The sequence below is a fragment of the Panicum virgatum genome, chromosome 1N (genome assembly GCF_016808335.1).
Source record: "Panicum virgatum strain AP13 chromosome 1N, P.virgatum_v5, whole genome shotgun sequence".
NCBI classification, from domain to species: domain Eukaryota; kingdom Viridiplantae; phylum Streptophyta; class Magnoliopsida; order Poales; family Poaceae; genus Panicum; species Panicum virgatum.
The window spans coordinates 34,801,449-34,809,248 of NC_053145.1; the positions used below are offsets into that span (position 1 = coordinate 34,801,449).

The window sequence follows — 7,800 nt, forward strand, 5'->3', positions numbered from 1 at the left end:
CTTCGCATGACCCTGATTTTGCAGCCAAGGATGAACTGGACCAGAAAGCCGCTGGAATGCAGAAATCCTTGGGACTGAGTGTCGCTGCTGCTTATTCACCCGAAGATCTGACGTCAAATGATTAAAAACTGAAGACAGAGGGACTGACCTTGCAACAGGCACCCGATTAGCACCAGTTAGAATTGATTTTGTCGCAGCAATTTGAGCGTAAGTTGGGAACCCGTTTTTCCTGAATACAGGAGTCCACTGACGGTCCTCCTTGGAGCACCAATTAGAATATTCTCTTAGCCAATTAGGTCCACCACCACTTAGGTGGAAGAATAATTTGAATGAATCACAATCAACAGTGTGCAGACGGGTGACATGAAACCCAACTTGCTTTTTTTTAGATAAAGGATGAGACATCCGGCCTCTACGACCAAAGACGTACACAGCCCAATTATTATAGATAGTTCCAAACACAAAAGTGCAAAACCAGTCTAAAAACAGACAAGAACTAAAGCAAACGATAAATGTGCTTCCACCCTCCATTAGCAAGCTCCAAAGCAATCATCTCTATGTTCTTGCGCAACTAGGAGAGCGTGTTCTTGGCTTGCTCATCACGCTGCAGCTGCGACCAGAAACGTAACCAGTATGTTCCCCTGGAGATGACCTGCAAAATCGAGTTAACTTTGATTTTGTTAAAAATAACATCATTTCTACAGCGCCAAATAGCCCAGCAGACAGCAGCGACCCCAACCCAAATCAAATTTCTAATCTTTTTATTCTAATTAGAAAGCTAGGAACCAAACATATGGCGAATAGAAATAGGTTGAGATAAACCAGTAGCAAAAAAGATTACCCTCCAAACCATTCTCGTATAAGGGCAATTCAGAAAGAGATGTTTGATAGTCTCATTACTGTTACAACCGCAATATTTTTTACTCCCTTTCCAGATTTTCTTAGCGAGATTATCCTTTGTTAAAACCACACCCCTTCGTAAAAACCAAAGGAATATCTTAATCTTAAGAGGGATCTTTAGTTTCCAGATCATCTTATGTTGAAAAGGTGGCTGGTTATTAATAAGATGCAGATAATACGATCGAACGGTGTAAAACCCGAATTTGGTCAAGTTCCATCTAAAAGTATCTGACCCGTCCACCAACTCAACATTAATGATGTGTGCTACCAGATTTTGCCGACAAGTTTATTATCCACCAAAGCCCTCCTAAAAGAAATATTGAGGGGTCTCGAAGCCATAACATGAGCCACAGAAGCATGTGGATCTCGAGCAATATTATAAATTAATGGATATTTAACTTTGAATGACAAGTCACCTGCCCACGTATCGTCCCAGAACCGTTTGGCACCCATCTTTAATAATAAAGGAGCCATTCGCCAGCACCTCATCTTTAATCTTCATCAGCCCCCTCCAAAAATGGGAGTGGTAAGGTTTGGCTTTCACTTGAGCGAGAGATTTAGATCTTAGATACTTATTAGTAAGTAAAGTTTGCCACAAGCCAGTAGTATTTAGCAAATTTACCAACCACTTAGCCAATAAACATTTATTCTGCAATTGTAAATATAAGATTTCTAGTCCCCCTTGATCCTTTGGGCGACACAAGATGTCCCATTTTGCAAGTCTAAATTTATGTTTCTCTGAGGAACCTTGCCAAAAAAAATCTTGATCTGAAATGGTCAAGATTTTTTAGTACCCCCTTGGGGATTTCAAAAAAGGACATCATAAATAAGGGAAGGCTGCTAAGTACTGAATTTAGTAAAACTAGACGTCCACCGTAAGACAGGTACTTAGCTTTCCAACAAAAGAGTTTTTTTTTTCAAAGCGCTCCTCAACTTACACCATTCCGAATTAAGGAGTTGTCTATGATGCATAGGAATTCCCACATACCTGAACGGGTATTCCTCTGCATTGTAACCAAAGAGATTGGTATAAAAGTCCTCCATCTCTTTAGCTCCACCATAACAAAAGATTTCACTTTTGTGGAAATTGATCTTTAACCCAGATAATTGCTCGAAGGCACACAACAATAGTTTGAGATTTTTGGCTTGATCTAAGTCATGATCAATAAAAATGATGATGTCATCAGCATATTGTAGAATTGACAGACCATCATCTATAAGATGAGGGATGACACCTCTTATTTGACCATCGGCTTTTGCTTTCTTAATTAGGAGAGCCAGCATATCAGCAACGATGTTAAATAAGATGGGTGACATTGGATCTCCTTGACGGAACCCTCGTTTCGTTTAGAAGTAGGGACCAATGTCATCATTAACCTTGATACCCACACTCCCACCGGTCACCATTCCTTCAATCCATCTACACCATTTAGGAGAGAAACCTTTCATGCGTAGCGTTTGTTGAAGAAAGACCATTTAACTTTATCATAGGCCTTTTCAAAGTCTATTTTAAGAATGACCCCATCTCTCTTTTTTGTATGAAGTTCATGGATAGTGTCATGTAGAATTACTACTCCTTCCATGATATTCCTGCCTGGCATAAAGGCAGTCTGCGTAGGACTAACCATTGTCTGAGCTACTTTATTCAACCTATTTGTGCCAACTTTGGTAAAAATTTTAAAGCTGACATTAAGAACACAAATCGGTCTGTATTGTTGAATCTTAGTAGCTTTCTGAGTTTTAGGGATTAGTGTAATTATCCCAAAATTCAAACTAAAGAGGTTAAGGTCCTCGTTAAAGAAATCCGAGAAAAGAGCCATAAGGTCGTCCTTAATTAATCCCCAGAAAATTTGGTAAAATTATGCTGGAAAATCATCAGGACCCGGGGCTTTATTATGTTCCATCTGGAACACTGCCTCCCTTACTTCATCTTCCGTGAACTCACTAACGAGAAAGTCGTTTTCCTCTTGAGATACTTGTGGAATATCTGAAATTTGATTTTCCATTAATGTAATCTCCGAAGCATCTGGAGTCCCAAATAGGTTCTTATAAAACTGAGTAATATGGCTTTTGAGCTGGTCATCTCCAACAACAACGCCTTGATCATTTTCAAGTTTATAAATATATTGCTTTCGATGCTTCCCATTGGCCACTAGATGGAAGAATATTGTATTATCGTCTCCCTCCAGTAGAGTTTTCACCTTGGCTCTCTCGTACCATTTTATCTCTTCTTCTCTCGAAAGAAGAACCAATCTCTCTTTAAGGAAATGTTTAAAATTAATTTCCGGATTGGAAAGAGGAACACTCTCAGCCTTCTTATCAAGATTTTCTAAGAGCGCTAAGAGCTTCTTCTTCTCCTTCCTATAAATTCCTGCTGTATGTTTGGCCCAGCCTCTGAGATGTTGTCTGAGCCTACGTAACTTATTCTGCCATCGCTCTAAGGGCGTACGTCTAGTGGTTTCCGATTGCCAAATCTTTGCAACCATGTCATAGAAACCATCCCGAATTAACTAGCCTCTTTCAAATTTAAAGTGACGTTGGTCAGTTTGGTGGGTGGATGCCCCCGTGTTTAACACTAGCGGGGTATGGTCAGAAATGTCTCTGTCTCTAGGTTCAACTGTTGACAGCGGGAACTTATCCTCCCAATCTGTACTTGCCAAAACTCTATCAAGTTTCTCAAAAATTGGATTGTGCCCAGGACCTGCCCAAGTATATTGGCGGCCTGGCATCACAATTTCTTTGAGATCTAGAGACTCAATCACAGCATTAAACAAATTGGGCCATTTAAAGTCAAACACTCCGGAACCCTTATCCTCCAATCTTCTCATAATATTAAAATCACCCCCAATTAGATAGGGGAGGGATTCCTTTGAGCAAGTGTTTGCTAGTTCAGATAAAAAAAACTTGTTTGTTTTGATGTTGTGCTGGTCCATAAACCGTATATAACACAAATTTGAAGCCATCGTTTTTGCATCTGAGGGTAAATTTAACATAAAAAACACCCTCAACAATGGCTCCAATATAAAAAACATTCAAGTCAACTCCAAGCAAGATGCCCCCAGATCTACCATGTGGTGTCATACTATGCCAAAGAAAATCTCGGCTGGCACAGAGGTTTTTTAGAATATGATCCGGGAAGTCATCTCGACCGGTCTCGGAAAGAGCTATGAAATTAATTTGCTCTTCCTTAACCAAATCTGCTAAAAATCTGTGTGTAGCCAAGTCTTTAAGACCTCTGCTATTCCAGAAGACCCCTTTCATTTGATCATGATTTTAGAAGGGGTTTTTGGCTTTTTAGGGATCTTGCCAATTTTAAGATTTTTGGCAGCGCTCAACATTTTCTTTCGATCGACAGGAGATAGGTCAATAATGTGATCATACTTCTGGTCCTGCAAGTTCTCATTTAGATCACCACCTACAAGGCTGAGAACTGCATCAAGTCTGGCATCCCTTTCATCTTCACTTTCGTCTTGTAATTTCTTAGAATTTATATTACTTTTTTTGGTTTTAGCAGCAACTACCATTTTATCAACCTCTAGATTTTTGATAGCAACAGCAGAAGCTTTCACAACAACATCGCTAGATCCTAGATTAATGCCTACACTACCAAGGTTTGAAGTAATCTGTGAATCAGAAAAGGTGGTAAAAGAATTACCTGGAGGTTCAAGGTTCCTTTTAGCAGCCATTCGTGCCGTCTTCTCCAAAGTGTGATCATCAGCCTTTGCCTTGGATCGGGAGCTTCTGCGAATGTTGTTTTTCTTGCCATCCTCATCCACTGTCACCTTCGCAGCCTTATTCCCACCCTTGGCCATTGGCCTGGTGGGCAGCTTCATGGATGGCACCGGCGGCTCTTGTGGAACACAAGGCACAGCTGGTGCTGCGGCATCAACAGCAACCCGTGCAACCTCCCCTGCAGACACAAGATTCGTACCGTCCTGAAGCTCGACGGAGATTAGGGGCGAGGATGAGCCCACCTGCGGCTCGGTGCCTCCAGACGCCTGCGAAATAGGCGCCAAGAGGGGGTCCTTTCCCCTGGCCCCGCAACCCACTGGCAAATCCAGCGGCAGCAGCCCCGCCTCGGCAATGGAGGGCTGTGCGGTCCCAGAGGAAAGGGAGGACGGCGCAGTCGGAGGTACAGGAGCAACCACATCCGACATCACCTGGACCACCAACTCCGGCCTGGGATAGGCCGTCGCTGCAGTCACCGGCGGCAGCACCTGAGGCAGTGCATCCTCCAACTCGGTCGCCGAAGCTTCAGCAGGAACCGGCACAGCCGGTGCCCCCACCAAAGGAAGCGGCTGGAGAACCACCTCAGTTTGGTGGCTCCCAGAAGAAGCAACAGCTCATGAAGAAATTAGATTATTAAAAGTTGCACACTCTTCTGTTAAAGGAGAATATGGCTTGTTAGCCGCCCCACCATCCTTCTCCAACAACACCTTGATGCTAATTTCATAGAATAACTGCTCACAAGCCTTGTCAATCACCTCCTCAATTAAAGCTGCCTGACGATCCGTAGAAAACCCCCAGCTACCGTAGAATTTGCAGGTGTGTTAACATTTTGCTCGGACTCCGGTGGGATAGTAGTATGATCAACATCCTTCATCTGCATATCACCATTGTCCTCCAATCCATTGTCGCCATCGGGCGCATCATCGTCCAACAAGTCATCAGCATCCGGGTTAAAAGAATCATCCCGTAGCACATCATCTGCTTTAAAATACACCCGATAGATGCTCATGTTGACACAAATATCCGCTTGTGTGGGAATCTCATTAACATCTAAGACCGCCACCAAAAATGCGTACCTCTCCTGTTAAGCGAAGGTGATTAATGTCCACCTTTTGAGTGGCACCTACTACAGACCCCACCACCCACAAGGGAAGAAAAGAATGCAGAGCATAGGGAACATTTGTTACTGAAATCCACACTTGATCAAGGACCTTGATTGGTTTAATATCATCATCAAATTCCTCGAAAAGCAAGACTCCCTCCTTATTTTTGGTGGTGATATTTCGAATAGCCACCAAACGATCCAATTCCACTTTGCAGGGAACGGCACATAAAAGGTCTTATCACCGCGTGGTTGCACCGACCATTGCCATTGCACCGGAACGATCCTAGCCAGCTCAGATTGAAGAAGCTCTGCAGAAACATTACCCTCCTCAACCGTGACTAAGCCGCTACTGCTGACTCAGGAGGAGCGACCAACTGTTGCTTTTGAGCAGCTTGAATCTGAAAGAAACCAACCCCGTCCTCGGCTGCCCCACAATATGCAACCATCGGCTTAGGCCCTCGGAGTTGCGGGCACTTGTTTGTATAATGTGCTTCCGAACAGATTGTACATTGTAGGACAAGAGCCGTTCCTTCCTTTCTCTTCCGCTTCTGCTTGCCCTGCGCTGATTCGGCCACAGCAGGCTCCTGAGCCGGAGGGTCTACAGCACCCTCGCTGCCACGATCACGATGCTGCACTGTTCCTTAACCACCACGACCAGTAGGCCGAGCCCCCTGTCCAGCCGTTGCAGCACGATTGCCCCCTGATCCGCCACCCCTGGACACAGCAGATGCAGCGCCGGCAGTCCCGGCAGGGACAGCGTCGCCACGGCCAGCCCCCGTCGGAGACGGGCCGCCACCACGGCCACCAGCCGTGCCGCTTCGTTGTCCACTTGGATTGGACTGGGAGCCCCGCCCCCGAGGAGGACGACCAGCTGCCGGACCCCTGCCTCGAGGACCACGACCCCTACCACCGTGCGCCCGGGAGCCTTGACCGCCAGCCATCGTCACGGCGGCGTACGAAGGTGAGATCATCAAATTGGGAATCACAGGCTTTACTAATCTCCGAATAGGTTTCCTACGATTGTCAAAGGCTGGGCTCTTCTGTGGGCTGGGCCCCTTCAATTCGCCCGGAGAGTTAGATTTGGAATTTGAAAACTGAACCAGCGTAGAAAGTGGATCGGTGATTTGTTTGCCGTGAACGGCGCTGGGACTCGGCCGGCTGCCATGCAACACCGGCAGCAGGAAATCCCCCAGCGTTCTCCTGGGAGAAATGCGTGGAGGCGGCAACGGACCTCGCCAAATCCTCTTCCACGGCAGAAGAGCACGCCTTGGAGCTAACGAAACAGCCTTTGAAGGTGAAGGAATCGGCGTAGAAACCACCGGCTGAGGTACCGCTGCCGTAGAAAGTGGTGCTGGTACTGCAGAACACAATTGGCCTTTGATCGCCAACTCGTCGGCAGCTCCAAGAAAATCACACTCGGACTCTAAATCGGAATCAGAGTCCCAAAACTTCCCTGATCTAGTCACCATCTTCGACTCGAGGAGCAGACTGATCTCCCTTACCAAACGAGCTTTGCGAAAAGCCACCGCTGGATCGACAACCAGAATTGTTTCCTTGGCCGTGATCTGGCAAAACGCCTTGCGAGTAAAAGGAGCAATCACCACTCGTGGCATGGGAAGGGGCCGCCGAAACTCTCATCACAGCACACAGCACATAGTAGACGAAGCCACTCGCCGACGCCGGCGACGACGGCGAGGCGGCCGGCGTCAGCAGCGCGCCGGGGAGCAGCATGGCGAGGCGGCCGGCGTCAGCAGTGCACCAGAGCGGCGAAGTTCTCCATCGTCATGGCACAACACATGGCAGCTTGTAATGCTCTGATGGAGAATGCAACAACTCAAAACCAACTTGCTTGGAGGAAACAGAGAAACAAAAGACCCGATCACCGATCTGCTGGACATTGAAAGAGGAGTAGTTGCCACCCAGAAGAGATTGCAGAACAAAGCCCACCGAAGATTCAGTTAGCCAGAATTTAGATCGGCCAAAGGACACCAGGAGGAAGAATTCATGAAGACCCAGTGATGGATCGAAGTTCACAGGCAGGTTGAAGTTCTTCAAGCAGGACCGTT

The 7,800-nt window shown here is 46.0% G+C and overlaps 1 pseudogene; it reads right to left on the reverse strand.

The window, feature by feature from the left end:
- Positions 1-496: 496 nt before the first annotated feature.
- On the reverse strand, positions 497-7,465 carry LOC120653470 (annotated as a pseudogene).
- Between the last annotated feature and the right edge of the window lie 335 nt (positions 7,466-7,800).